The following is a 14,903-nucleotide window of genomic DNA, read 5'->3' as shown; positions in this document are numbered from 1 at the left end:
GTTTAGCTAAAAAACGAAGACCGCCAAAAGCTATGTTTCTGTTCTGTATTGGCTGGGTTTTGGACATGAAAGAGTGGGAATACAGTATTTTGAAAAAAGCTTGCAAATTTAAATGAAAATCTGCCCACTGTGCAGCATTTAGTTAGTACTTTCCTGAATCTGTTGTTGTTGTGCCAGCTCTATCGTGGGGCCGATCTTTTCTTTCTGTTTATATTTTCCTAATGCAAATTGTGACTTCTACCCTGGGAACATGACAAAGTCTTTCTTCACAAATGCAAAGAAGACAGGAAGCACATGGTTCCCACAAAGCCCCTTTGACTGTTACTAGATGTGATAATTTCGTCAGCAGGATCCCAGACATCAGAGCATGGATCAGTGAGTGAGACGAATAAGCCGCAGGGGTTCCTGTCCGGCCATGGAAAGAGTCTCATCTGAGCAGGGTCCAGTCTGCTCCCCATCATCCCAGGCCAAGCTGTGCAGCTTTTCCTCGGTCAGCGTGCACTTCACAGAGGCAGATACCAGATCCCAGCCTCTGCCTTTGTTTCACCACCGGCAACTCCAAAACAGGGCTCCTGAACATTTCTCTTAAGCCAGTCCCAGGAGAAGCACCAGCTTGTGCAGCCAGCTCTCACACCCACTGATCCCTGCTGTGCCTGCTGTGCGGTGCGGACACCCCTGAGCTGGACCACAGCCAGCCTGGAGGCCAGCAGCAAGCTTGCCGGCAGCAGCAACCTCCGCAGAACAAACCACGGGAGTATTTAGCCAGCTTCTTGGGTGGGTTTTGCATCCGGCAAAGTTTTGTACCCTCACAGCCACTCTTCTCCTATGCCCTGAGCTGCCTAGTATCGAGCACACCAAGGTTTATCTACTCTGTACAGCAATTGTGGTAGCCACCGCAGTTTGACAAAACCTTCCCAAAGAGCACATTTCTCTGTGATGCTATCACAGTCCATTTGCTGGTATCTCTAAGACATGAATCACTCTTTCAAATAAGGCCTTCAGTCCCGGGAGTTGTATAACTGTACGCCCTCAGCATATTAACTCCCGGCTCCCCATGTCTTGTTACTGCTATGTCAAGCTGTACTACAAAACAGCAAGTCAAAGCTGTGCTATGGCTGACCACCTGGTGCTGGAAGAAAGCACGTTCAGATAAGATATGCCCTGCTGTAATGAAGCATTGCTGAGATTTATGGTTAGTATGTGGGGGTCTGAGCCCTTGTATACCAAGGGAAGAAAAACAGATCCAAGGCAAAGTAGTCAGGGCTGGATGTAACTGTGATATGGGGGCTGCCCAATGGCACAGGTTTTCTTCTGGCACATAACTGTGTGTTTGCACAAAAACAGCCAGAATGGCCTTCTCCATGGCCACCTTCTGAGAGAGAAGTCTATGCATTCACAGGCAGCAGTTTTAACAAGTTGGTCAAAAAAATCAAAAGGTTGGATATTTTCTTTAGGAAAAAATCTCCTCAGTTGATGCAGATTGGGCCAAAATATATGCAAAATTTCAGTTACAGTTTGCAATAAGTTAATGGGCTCATCATTTGTCTGTACTATTTTTTGTCAGTTAGAGGACCTCAGATTTAAGTGTTTGCCTTTGCTTCACGCCATGGTCTCACCACAGGTGGACATGTGTAAGTTGCTCCAGCGACAGATTAAAACCATGGAGGGTTTTTTAAACGCCTAATCATTAGCCACAGGAAATAGAAAGGTTGGTGGAATGGGACCTAATTAATTATGGCTATCATACATGGAAGAAGTAAAATGAAAATGTGAATTGCAGAAATGAACAATAAAGTCAACCTTTGTTCAGGATTAGAAATAGGCAGTTGGGACCTAATTATACAATGCAATTTCTGAGTAAGCAGATCCTGCAGGAATAAATGCTGTACAAAAATAGATCTGCTGCATAGAAAGTAATATATGAGTTAGAACAAGGATTTGGACTGCTAACAAAAAGGTATTTAGAGACTAATACCAGTGTTGGCTGTCATTCAAAGCCTACCCATTGAAAAGAAAATAATAATATATTAATAACATGAAGCGTTATTGAACAGATGATGTTTGTAGGACCAGGAACAAGGAAATGTCAAATGTCTCCTCTCCTGCAGGAGGGCTCCCGTGCACAGTATGGGACACCAGAGAGCAGGTTCCACATTAGGCTCAGGACCTGCAGTCCCCTCCTTGTCCCCGTCTGTGCTGCAAGCTGAGGTGTGAGGGTGCCAGCCTGCGTGACAGAGGAGCATTGGTACCTCCCTCTGTACTGCAACTGTACCTGGCCTTGGGAGGCTGAGGTTGGAGGTGCCTAGACCTCTCGGTGCTCCCCAGCACGGAGCCTGGGTCCAGCACAGTCACCACAGTCCCCATCCAGCTGGGGCTTCCTCCTGCCCCTGGAAACCCTCTGTGCATGGGAGAGACTGGCAGAGGCTGGTGTTTTGAGAACTGAGCTTCCAGCATGTTTTCTGCATGGACACCCTGGTTGCCTTTTACGAGTTTAAATCCAGTCTTTCTGTATGTCCGTGCCTGCAGACGAAGAAAGAAAGAAGGATATCTTTTGTCAGTTCATTCCCAGGCTCTTAAATCATGGGGTTAGGGCTGCAGTACTAGTCAGCCGTCATTTCTGCAGCAGCAAAGATGAAAGTCAGACAAAATAATCCAAAGAAGTGCTTAACTGTGACTATTAAGTCCCAAAGGATTTATCAGAGTTTACTTTCCTCTGACTTCTAGGAGAGACTTCGGCTGAAGTCCATTAAGCAAATTAAAAAGCAGAAAGAAAATAAACAGAGATTAATGGAGATAGGAATTTTATGAAGGAAAGGAAACAGACAGTCCTTGTGACAAAGCTCCTGGGCTGCTATTCAGGTTTTAAGGCCCCCAGACCTTATAAATGGAGGAGATTATTCTCTTCACATTACCCTGCTGGTAGTCGTAAAAGAGAGTTAATAGAATTTTTTTTCCCCCACTGAGAAGTCCTGTAGAAACTAGAGCAATAATGTAATCCATAATGTTTCAGTTCGGTGCGTGACATGCAGCTATTTGTTCCTTTGTTTCCAAGCAGGGAATCGGGCTGTAAATCTTGTAGCGACACAGATACTGTACTGGTTCCATGGCATTTTATCTCCTGCTGAAACTGAAACCCACCCGAGCAGCTTCCCACACAATTAGGGACTTGCATGTCAGAACAACCAGGCAGGATTTCTGTATTTACTACTTTGGCATCATGATTAATATTTAATCCAGAGAAGATATCACAGACATGTTTGAAACCTCATTTTGCTTGTTAAAAAGTACTTTGAAAACCAAGAAGATGAGAAAATTATGCCATTATGGAGCCCTGTTATTTATTATCTTTAGATAGTTTAAATTAAAACAAATGCTCCCATAAGGGGGAGAGTCCTTCCGCTGCTCGTCTTCTGAGTGGCTTTCTATTTTTCATTGGGTCTGCTAGTGTACATGGCCAAAAACAAAGAGATGCCAGAAGGGTAAGACAAGGGCAAACAAATACCACAGCCAGGTCCTGGATCAGCCCTGGTCCTGGGGCACAGTTAGTGCTCACTGACCTAGCTGGAGCCACCGACACACCAGGAGCAAGCACTGACCCCTTTGGGGTGTACGAAAAACCTGTTTTGGGTCCTTGCCTCAAACCTGAGGGAAATGGACATGCTCGTACTTCTTTTTACTGCCGTAACTGGAAGACCCTCTCACTGCTTGTCTTTACAGCACCTCACACGGTACAAATATGTCATTTGTTGCTTTGCCACTGCTCATTGCTTGATTTCTGTGATAATTCTTGGTCTGCCACTTAATCGTGGCTTGATAATTCCTGGTTTGCCACTTAATTCCCTGAAGAAGTGAAAATCATTCTGAACACAGTTTTACTTGAATTTTGTTCAAGGGTTCACACCCTTGCCCAGCTTGGAGGCATTAGAAACAGTTCTGCTATTATTCTCAGAGAGAAGGTGATATTCCTCTGTCTGTACAAATATCCTGCAATGTGAACTTAAAATATTAAAAAGTACTCCTGCCTGCGGGCTCACTTGAAGGAACTTTCACATAAAACAGATAATGGGCCCCAAAAGGCTAGCCCTGAAAAGCAGAGCCATGGCTGCAGCGCTCCCTGGCTGTGCTGGCAGCACCACCGGGGCTTTCTGTCTGGGACCCCAGGTCCTCAGGTCCCCTGGCATGAGGCAGGGATCGTAGGGCTTCGTCCCTGGGTTATGGTTCGTGGGCACAGAGCTGCGGGGTTCAGGAAGGACAAACAATCGACAAGGGACACCCTGCTGAGATGATCATCCTAGGCCTGGTGCTGAGACCCCTTGCTGATCTCTCTAGATACACGTGCTGTTTATGCATTTATTTATTTATTTTATTACCAAGCAGCCCCTCTACTTTTCCTGCCTCAATAGGATGGTTGTGCCGAGGGGACCTGTGTGTTAGAAAGACTCTGCATTCAAAATGCTGCAGGTAAAAGAGGGTGTGCAGGAAGGAGAAAAGGAAAGATGAGAGAAATAACCCCAAGGAAAGGATTTTAGTTCTGCTTGTTAAAGACCAGATTTGAAATCTTTCCTCGGGCAAACTCCCTGGGCATGTAGGATGTGAGTCGCTGTACGTGCTGGTAACAGTGTAAAAGGCTGATGTGTAACCTAGGGTAAGGGTTACTGAGTTTGGCCATGGCTTCCTAACAGAAATGAGGCTTCTGCTCAGAGGCTGACCCGCACGGCGGTAAGAAGCTGGGATGTCTGAGCAGCTGAAGCATGCGACCCTTCCCTTGGTGGCTCCCACTTGTCAGCTGTCCAGTTCCCACGCGATACCTGACCCTTCAACATGAAAACAAAAATCTGCAGCTTGATGGTGCCTAAAGCTCTGTGTTGTCCATGTCTGCACCAATAAAACCTGTTTGTGGCCCGGGCTGTCCAGCAGTGCTGCTGCCTATGTGCACGCCTGCACGCGTGGGCGCACACCTCAGCGGCAGCGGGAGCAGCCCGGGGTCACCAGAGGCAGCCCGGGATGTCTAGCTGTGCTTTGCTGCGCGATGATGTCTTGCTTTTACCTTTCCCCTGGGGACCCCAGCACAGTGGGGGCAGCAGCCCTGCAGGAATGGGGCAGAGCACCTTCCCCCCTAGCTGTGGAATAAATATTTGGGAAAGCAATCACACGAAGCTCTGTAAGTGCCAGGCAGATCCAGGCCTGGGCTAAGGGTCTGCCACCAGTGGGAAGCTCCCAGGCAGACCTCCAAAGGGTTTTGCTGTGTCGGAACAGGAGATACCCTTCCATGTGAGAAAACCCAAGGACAATCCCCATGGGAGGTCTAGGAGGCTTGGGCTGGAGCTCCTGTTCCTCTTCAGACCAAAAAATCCTCTTCCAGATAGGCAGAAAAGCTTCTTAACAACACTTTTCCCTATAGAACAGGTGGGAAGGGACTGAAATCTTTTAAGTATAGTTGGATCTGCTCCCATTTCTTCCCCGTCCTTCCATCTTTTCGTGCAGCTTCACTCCCTGCAAAGCATCTTACAGGAGGGGCTGTGGAGAGAGGAGCAGGGGGAAAATTATTCAGAAAAGAACCTCAAGTGAAAAACAAATGGTCCGTGAACAGCCCATCGGCTAGCAGGTTAGTCCCTGAAGGTTTCTCTCTGCTGCTTTCAACGTGCTTCAGAGATCTCCTTCCCCCACTTTTTGCCATCTCTTTTTGCCAGGTGCTAAAGCTGGAAGCACGTAACATGGAAGCAATTCTTCCAAGAGCACTTGAGCGTGTTAATTACTGAAATATCCTGGTGAACCTAGATGACAGTCCTTGCCTAGTGCAGCTCTGAGCCCTCCATGGGACTCTGGGTTGCTGTAACACAGGATGTCCGTGGAGGCAGAGCAACAAGCAGGCTGAGGAAACAGGAGCGGGGGTAGAAGACAATTCCAATGATCATATAAATATGCGGTTGTCTGAAGTCCCAAGGCATTTTGTGCAAAAATAGCGGTGTTAACCACTGGATCCTGTGTGCGTTCCAATTTGAGGGACAAGATTCTGCCTTCAAGCCCCCCCCCCCCGCCATTTCAGCCAGGCTCATTAGCCTTTTTTTGCTTCCTGTGGTGGGCTGCTGCTATGCCTGGCTCACCGCAAGAGCAGCAGCATTTCAGAGCAGAGGTGAGGTAAGTAATTCGCGTAGCATTCACAGCGCACAGGCTCGGGGTCCCATGCAGTGAGCACTGCTGTTGCAGTCTGCTGCCGCCCACTCAACACCCTTGTGATGTTCCAGTGGAAATGGGGACAGAAAGTGGCAGGCCCTTGGTGTTCCTGGCCGGGGCTTAGAGAGAGCCTGGGTGGCATGAGGGGACAATGATGGCTGCGCTCCTAGATGTGAGACATCCAGCCAGGGGCTGCGGGTCCTCTCCCAGGGCTGGCAACTGGGAAGGACCCTACAGAAAACAGAGATCGCTGGTGTTGGATATGGATGATAGCAGTGAAGTGCCTAAAGACTCTGATTTTCCTGTCTTCAGAGAGGGCTGGCGTTGCGAGGCAAGAGGCCTGAGTGGGAGGAAGGATGTGAGCTGTGAGAAAGTCCCTCTGCTGTGGCACACTGGGGCTGCCTCTCCTCTCCTGGGCAGGGGGAGCTCCCCCCTTGCTGCCGGGCACTTCTCAGCCAGTATTTACAAGCTCAGTGCATTCCACAAAGTATAAAATAACTTTACAAATACAGAGTGGTCTTTAAAACAAACAAATAAACAAACTTAACATTTCCACGTATGATTTAGGATCCAGCCTCAAAAGATTTGCCCCAGGCATTTTAGTGCGTGCTTGGGTGAAACTGCAACTGGAAAGGGAATGGGGCAGGAGGTGAGGGTAGACAGCACTACCCTTGGCACAGCTGATTTCTCTGGAGTTTTCAAAGGAAGCAGAAATGGAAGGCCTCATACAAGGATGCAAATGTGCAAGCTTTCAAGCAGAGAGAACCTCTTATTTATATTTCTGATAACAATGCATCAAAACACAGTCCAAAATCTTATACGGTAAAACTTATTTGCTTAAAATGCTGCACATCTCCCACAGTGCTCGCACATATCTGTGCTGCAAAGTGGAGCAGTGTAAGAAAAGCACGAAGCTCATCCTCAAGCCACTGCAAAGAAGAAGGAAGTCAAATTTAACCTAAAGCACATGCAGCTTCAGCTCCCTCTCAAATGTTTTGAAACCCACGGTTCCTCATGACTGTGGGGGTGAAAGAAGGGGTGAGCAAGCTCTCCCACGAGGCACCCCACCCTCCAGCACTGGTGGTTACAGCCCTGTAACCTGCTGGTCTTGTGGCTGGGTTCCTCCAGCAGTCCCTAGCTGTGCGCAGAGCTTTTCCCAGTCCCTGTGGGAAAGGCCACAGTGCGGTGGAATAAGATGCCTGGTGGGGGGATGCCTGCCATTCGCAGCCAGGAGGATTCAGCACTGGGACAGAGAAGGTTAAAGAGAAACCCTTGTGCCACTGTCACCACAGATGAGGATTAGCTCTGGCTGTTGTTTTCTTTGAACACTTGGGAAAGTACAGAAATACAATGGAGTATTTTTTATTATTTTGTGTTTGCTGTTCTTGTGTTTAAAAGGAGAAAAGAGGAAAAAACAGACCAACCTATTTATTGTAAGTAGTGGGGTCAGAATCAAAATCCCTAGAGGTATTCAAAAGACATGTAGAAGTGGTGCTTAGGGACATGGTTTAGCGGTAGAGTTGGCAGTGCTAGGTTAACGGTTGGACTTGATGCTCAGAGAAGTCTTTTCCAACCTAAACAATTCTATAATTCTGTGACTCTAAGTTTTAGCACTGCCAAGCTCTGAAATCCAAGCCTTGGTATGGAGATGTAAGCCAGAGGCAGACAGACACTTTGAATGCGTGATGCTCACCACTTCAACAAAAATTTTCATTCAAGTCAAAGGGCTGGAGCCTGACAGAAATATACTTTGGTATTTGAGATATCCTAATCATTCCTGTTCTAAGGAGAATCTGGGGCAATCTATACAGTATCAGCAATTAAGGCCAACATTTTAACTTCTGACTTAGCTGCACCTTCTCTATGTATTCAGAGATGGCAGCTATCTCAAATATCCGAATGTTAGTGCAGGGGTCCTGGAGCAGATGCAGAAACACAGTGCAACTCTGGTCACTTCTTGATGTAATCAGTCACAGCTCTGTCAAACCACATGTCATGAAAGCTCTGGTATCTTCCTCGGCAAGATACGTGGGTGACTCATTGCAGGACCTTGAGCACTCAGAGCAGCTGCCTTCCATGAGACATGATTGATAGCCTGTCTCTCTCCTACTTAAGGCAAAAATCTAGGTGTCCAACTTCGCTTTTACTTGGAAACAGAATAAGAAACTTGCTTTCAACCATATCCATTTGAAATCCCAAGAAAGGCAGAGTATATTTTCTTTGTTTTCTTGGTGAAAGCAAATTTTCCATTTATTACTGGGAGGTAGTGCTTGCAGGGGAAATTTGGTAATCTTTATGTAGAACCAGTATCCACCAACCTGCAGCCCCCTGGTGACACAAGGACTGCAGGTAATCTGGCACACGGTCACATCTGAGCACGTAACTACTTGGGGAGCTTGCCAGCACACATGGACAGCAGGGATCATGAGATCATCTATAGGCATATTTTAGAGGAACGAGAAAACTCCTTCCAAGACAGAAACAAATTCATTAAAGGGCCTGATCCTGCTTCCCCATGAATTTAAAGGGAGTTTTACCACTCATTTTAACAGCAACAGGATTGACCTTGTAGAGTAAGTCATCAAACAGCTCCAGATTTCTCTAGAGCATTTCAACACATCCATTATACACCCCATCTTTCAGACTTGGACTTAAATATTCACTTGGCAGAACTCTCAGCCTACAAGTAAATTAGGGGATTTGTTTTTAACACTTTTTTTTTTTTTTCCCCACTCACAATGAAAAAGAGAGTGAGGGAGAGAGAAGTAAAGCTTTTCGGTGTTTTTAGGTTGCTGGTGCTACGTAAAAATGTGTACAGTCTTCACACTACCTTAAAAAATTACTTCACTCATTCTTAAAGAAAAAAAAAAAAAAGAAAAAGAAATGATTGATATTGCAATCACAATTTTCAGCTGCAAAGGGAAGAAAGTGATATCAGGGGGATCAGCCAGCAGTCAGGAAGCCACTACTAGAACAGGGACGGTCACTTGGCCAACGTGTGGCTTCAGGGACATCAGGACATGGCTCACAGCCCCAGGCTGTGTGCAGCCAGAGCTGTCGGGTGATCCAGATGCATGCATGGGGATGGAGCAAAGCGACTGGGGCTGTTGGGGCCAGCATCAGAGACCACTCCAAATGCAGCTCTGTGTCCAGCCAGCCATCCCTACAGCTTTGCTCTTATCTTCTGGAAAGTTATCTGAGACTGAGCTATCTGTGTAGCTACTACAGGGACGTGTAAGTGTTTAGTATGAGGTTCATGAGGTCAGCTCTGCAATCTCCAGTTCCATAAACTCAGATGAACAAAGCCTAGGGTGCCAGATCAGGATGCAGTCTGAATGTAGGAGACACCCCGGAGCACCACTGAATCCACGCCAAAGGTACCTCTGCAAACCCACTTTGTTTACTTTGCTGCTGGCCAAATACCACTGCCTTCTTCCAACCTGAGTACGTGGCCAGATCCTTGGATCCTATAGATGATAGCTATTCAGAGAAGAAACTGAAGATGAAATTAGCTATTTCCTCAATGGACCCCCCTTTCTTTACAGAACTACACAGCGTGTACCGGGCACAGGATGACTTACGCAAGCAGGGACAATTATTTGCTCCCAATTCAGAAGGAAATTTCCTCTGGTGCCCTCTCAAAGGGCTCCTCCTGTCACTGCCACTCTGTGTGGTCTGGCACACTGGCTGCTGGCCTGCATCTCCTCCAAAGCTGCTCCTGGGCTTCCTGAGTCCCTCTTTTGCACACAATATGCACACAGAGTCCTGAAACTCAGTGTCATCAGTCCCCTGCAAGTGCAGGATGGGTGGCAGGTACGTGCTCTCAGCCGCAGGACGGTTCCTGCCCAGGCCGTGCTCCCTGCCCGCTGCCTGGCTGGTGTCCTGCTGTTTGAGCTACTGATCCCAGAGCTTACATAAAGAAACACAATTGTTTTTACACAGATCCTGAGGGAGAGGCTGGCAATTTCAGCGTAATTTAATCTAAACCAGGATAATACAGTAAATATTGCTGTGTTTGCATAAGAAAGATGTAGTGTGAGTAAAGCAGCAGCTTCTGAGGAAAGAAGTACTTGTGTAACTCATGAGGATGGAAAATATTGAAAAGGTACAAAGTTTTGTAGTTTGGCCACCTTCACAGAAAGAAAAAAAAATATCGCAGAGACTGGGGAATCTGTTTAATCCTTTCTAACAGTTTAATCCCCAAATCCTTACCCATATCCCTGGCCTGTGCTCCTGTGTGAGTGATGTTAAACAGGAGGATCTGGCCCTGTGCTCTCAGCTAAGCGTGGAGTCAGCGCAGTATAAAATCAGTAGCAGATCATCACCGCTATCTCCAAGAGATATCTCTGGGACTGAGGAGCTCAGTCTGGTGGCCTGATCAAAAAGATCAAGGAATGATGTGATTACAAAGGATAAGTACCTCCATGGGCAGAAATCCTGGGCACGGCAGAGCTCTTTAATCTAGGGGAGAAAAGCATAACAAGAACCGATGGCTGGGACTTAACTCCAGGCAACTTCAACCGAGAAACGAGTTATGAACTTTTAATCAGTGAAAGGAGATTAACGACCAGAATTAAAAAGCAGGAAAAATGGTGGCTTCTCTGGCGCTTGATGTCTCCTGACAGAGACCAGATGCCTTTCTGGGTCTGCGATGGTGGAAGGCACCTCCCAGGGCTCTGCCAGGGGGGAAATCCTACGGTTGGCTATCAGCAAGGGCAACTTCCTCACCCTCTGGCTGGACCAGGCTCAGGTTTTACCCTGCTCCAGATTGACTTGCCATCCCCCTCAGGATGAGACAGCTTGCTGCCACCAGTGCTGCTCCACAGCTGGTTGCTGCAGCCCCAATACCTGCCCCATGTCCTGCCTCCATAGGGCAGGGTCTAGTGCCACCCCACTGGGACCAGCCTGTCACGTCGCCCCTTGCTGCTCTCCGTATCCCCTCTACCCAACATCCATATGGAGAGGGAGAGCCAGACAATTGTGCTAACATTAATGGGGTCCCAAGGTCTCCTCTGGGGAGCAGGGCAGAGGCCATCCCGGACCTTTAACAGCTTGAAGGGGGGAGTCTTAATGGCCCCAAGGTTCAGCATTTTTGTCTAACTTGCATGGCGGGGGGAAGTATCCTTCATGCTTTAGATCTCAGACATTGTAATTGAATTTCCAAGGTTATTAGATAATGGGTTGAGTGTGTTTTTACTACAACAGCCTTGAAATTGAACCTGATCTTTTTTTTTTCTTTTTTTTATTTTTTTTTCTGGGTATCAGTGCCTTGTTGAAAATTTAGACTACAAATGCTGAGGGGTGTGCCACCGTGTGGCTCTCAAAGGATATTATTTGAAAATCACATTTGACCCTCGGTGAGAAAAGATGATCCAGAGGACTCTTCTGGCCTGATGTCTGTGAATCCTTTAACAGCTTCTGAGACACCCTGCGTGTTTGCTTATGCCCCTCCTGGAGCAGCAGTAGGCAGGGGCTGCTGTTCCTGTGTGTTGTCCCCGTCTGCTTGGCACCTGCCCCGTTCTCCTGCCACAGGTGCTGGTTCCTGCTCGGTTGGACCACGTCCTGGCTCCCTCCAGCTGAGATCTTCTGGGCCAGTGCAACTGGGGCTGCTGCACACTATCTCAGGGAAATTACTTCAGATTTATGCCAGATTCATTTCTCCCTCAAGGTTGCAGGACAATTTCTGTCCTAAAATCCTTCTTTCCACTCGCTGATCTTTTTTTTTTTTTTTAACAGTTCTGGGCTGATCTCATCCATGTTGGTCTCTGCTAGAGGAGTAATCTTCATGGAAACTTCGAACAAAATCCCTTCAGCCTCTTTTGAATTGTGGGGGAGTGCTAAAATACTTTTGTAATTGTTAAAAGGATAATCAGTTATTTTGGCAATGCTGTGAGAAAATAGATGATGTTGAAGGGTTAGCAGTAAGACAATCCTTTTGGGGGTCTTGTACTTTGCATGGCTGAAGGAATTAAAACATAACTATATGAGTTCTACCATGGTCTGGGATCTGCTCGAAGTTTTATTTAAAAAAAAAAAAAAAAAAAAAAAAGAAAGAAAGAAATTAAACTTGTAGGCAACCCTGCTGGATAGTTTTAATGGATTTTACATAAGACAGAAGCCCTGCAGTGGCTATTTGGATCACTTTCATGAAGGAGTTGGTAAAAGGAATAACAATTAAACACATTTCTCCTTTAAAAAAAATCCAAATCAACAAAATACTCTAAAACCCAAGTCTCAGTCTTACTCCCTTTGTTGCTTAACATTAGACTATGAGAAAATCTATGTGGAAAAAAAAAAAAGAAAAAGATTTTACATGTGAGGTTGTCAGCAAGACTGGCTAATTTTCTGCACCGATCTGGACAGTCTGTACTGGTATTGAAAGTTAATCAGACCCCTTTGTAAACATTCTGCCCTTGCACTAGCCAAATAATGGTCCCAAGGAAGATAAAACCAGTCTCATTCACCCACAGATGATTTCGCTCTTTAGAACTGCAAAACTATAGCGTAGGCAAACAGGAAAAGAATCAGAATGTTTGTACCATAATTGAACTCCACACTTAAAATAACAAAGAAAGCAAAGTGCAAAATGTGATGCTGTTGCAGCATATGTCATAGCAAGAGTCTTCATGGCAGTTCCAGTTTTATTGGTGAAATGCATCATGGCTAATTGTTTGTTGGAAGCACTATTATCTAGAGCTCAAAATGTGCTGGTGATGCCTTTGTGTCAGCATTTTCTGACTTTTAGCAATTTCGTCGTGCTGTTTAAAGTTGGCAATATTTTGTATTTAAGTTCCACTACTATGAGTTTTGCTTGTGTTTTACCAAAGAGCATTATAACACAGACCCTCAGGGGAAATTCCATTCCCCTTATTAAAAAATTGTGGCTATTTTATTTTCCTTATCTCTGCCATCCATTTCCTTTTGTTTCTCAATGCATTGCTGCAAATCATGAAGACATTTCCTTGTCTGCTTTACTTTGGACCCCTTTAATGAAAGCTCCTACATAATCAAAGTCACAGTATTCATTTGATGAAGTGAACTGGTTTTGCTGAAGGGTCACAGTTGGAGATTTAGTATTTCAGAAAAGCAAAAGATCTAAAGGCAGGAGAAATGGACAGTTTTTACAAGATATCAGATAAACATGCAGTAACAGAATGAAATTCAGCTCTTACAAAGCAGAACAGCTCAGTGTGATCTGTCTTAACTACAACCAGGTGATCGGAGCCAGCCTCCCTGCAGAAAAGTGAGCCTTGCTTCCTTTGCCTCATTAGCCTGTTTTCTGTGGCATGATGTCATGGCCAGGAGGTACTTTGTACTCACCGACACGGGGCTACAAGAAGTGCCGTAACATAAAAGAGAGGAAAACATGAGAGCAAAAACTTTTCCCTATTCACTTGCTTGTAGATACTACTCAGGCAGTAGAAGATCAGACTTTCTGATCCTGAGAAATCGTGGTCATTGCCTTTTTGCTTTCATCAGAAATGAAAATGTTGAATAGACAAAGTTTCTCAAGAAATATAATGTTCTGGAAATATAACGTTCTTGTAAATGTCTGTGTAAAATACATACTTGGTGTTTTTTTTTGACATTGCAGTGCAAAATATTTTGACATTCTTCAGCTGAAAATCTGTGTATGGATGTGTCCCCTTAAGTCCTTGCTGCTGCTGCTGGGACCATCCATTCAGGTTCTTCATGTCCCCAGCTCCTGTCTGAGGGCCAGGCTCCTTGCCAGGGCACATGTCCCCCTGTGAGCCATGACCAAGTGGCTGCCAGAATGCACCAGTGTCCCCTCAGAGGAGCCTTGGAAAAGAGATTCCAGGAAGGGGCCTCATCTACGTTGGTGTAAAGCAGACTCAAAGCACACATCCCATTGCAGGCTCATCAAGATGAAAAGTCTTATTCTGAGCAAGCTAGATATGAAATGTTTCACTTTATTTCCCATATAAAATCAATAGAAAAGGACTTTCCAGAACCACTTTTTTGGTTCTAGGATCTAGGATGTTGTAAGGGGGCACAGCCTAGGGCACCTGGTCTCAAGAGAAGGGAGTTCAGGGAGTAGGAAATAATCAGTGCAGCTGCTGGCATCAGGCTTAGACTTTCTCATGAAGACTGTGGTGTATTTTTAGGCATAATTAAGCATTCACAGTGGGATTCAGCTCACCTTAAAGTAGATACTTCTTGCCTTCTGAATTGAAAAATACACAGAGCTCCCTGAACTCAATTTAGTGTTTGAACACCGACACCTAGACCCATTATAGGTAACAGGAGTTTTTCCATGTGGCCTCCAACTGTATCTCTGGAAGCATGCAGATCTCCAAATCTCCATCTCAGATGTCCATCATGATACATGCCAGTCAGATACCTCCCCAATATCCTAGAGCATCTCCTTTGGCACTAGCTGGTCTTATTTAGACAATTGAATCAAACTCTGTTGGCCACATTGACTGGGAGTCTGTTGACTATAAAGAGAGTTGAGATACCTGGTGTTCAGATGCACGCTTAAAATTTAATGCCTGCATGAGAGTGGCTTAATCCTATACCGAACCCCAGGATGACTGTATCAGGAAAAATGTCTGTATCATCAGTGATCCCAGCCACTGCAAGAAGAGTGCACAGAAACAGAGGCTTCCTGGGTAACTTGAATCCAACACTGCCATTCTACCTAAAGCAACAAACAGCTTGTAGATTTTGCTTATTTTTTGTCCTACAAACTACATCTGATTCTACTG

The sequence above is a fragment of the Cygnus olor genome, chromosome 2 (genome assembly GCF_009769625.2).
Source record: "Cygnus olor isolate bCygOlo1 chromosome 2, bCygOlo1.pri.v2, whole genome shotgun sequence".
Classification (NCBI taxonomy): domain Eukaryota; kingdom Metazoa; phylum Chordata; class Aves; order Anseriformes; family Anatidae; genus Cygnus; species Cygnus olor.
Note: the sequence above shows the minus strand (reverse complement) of the source record.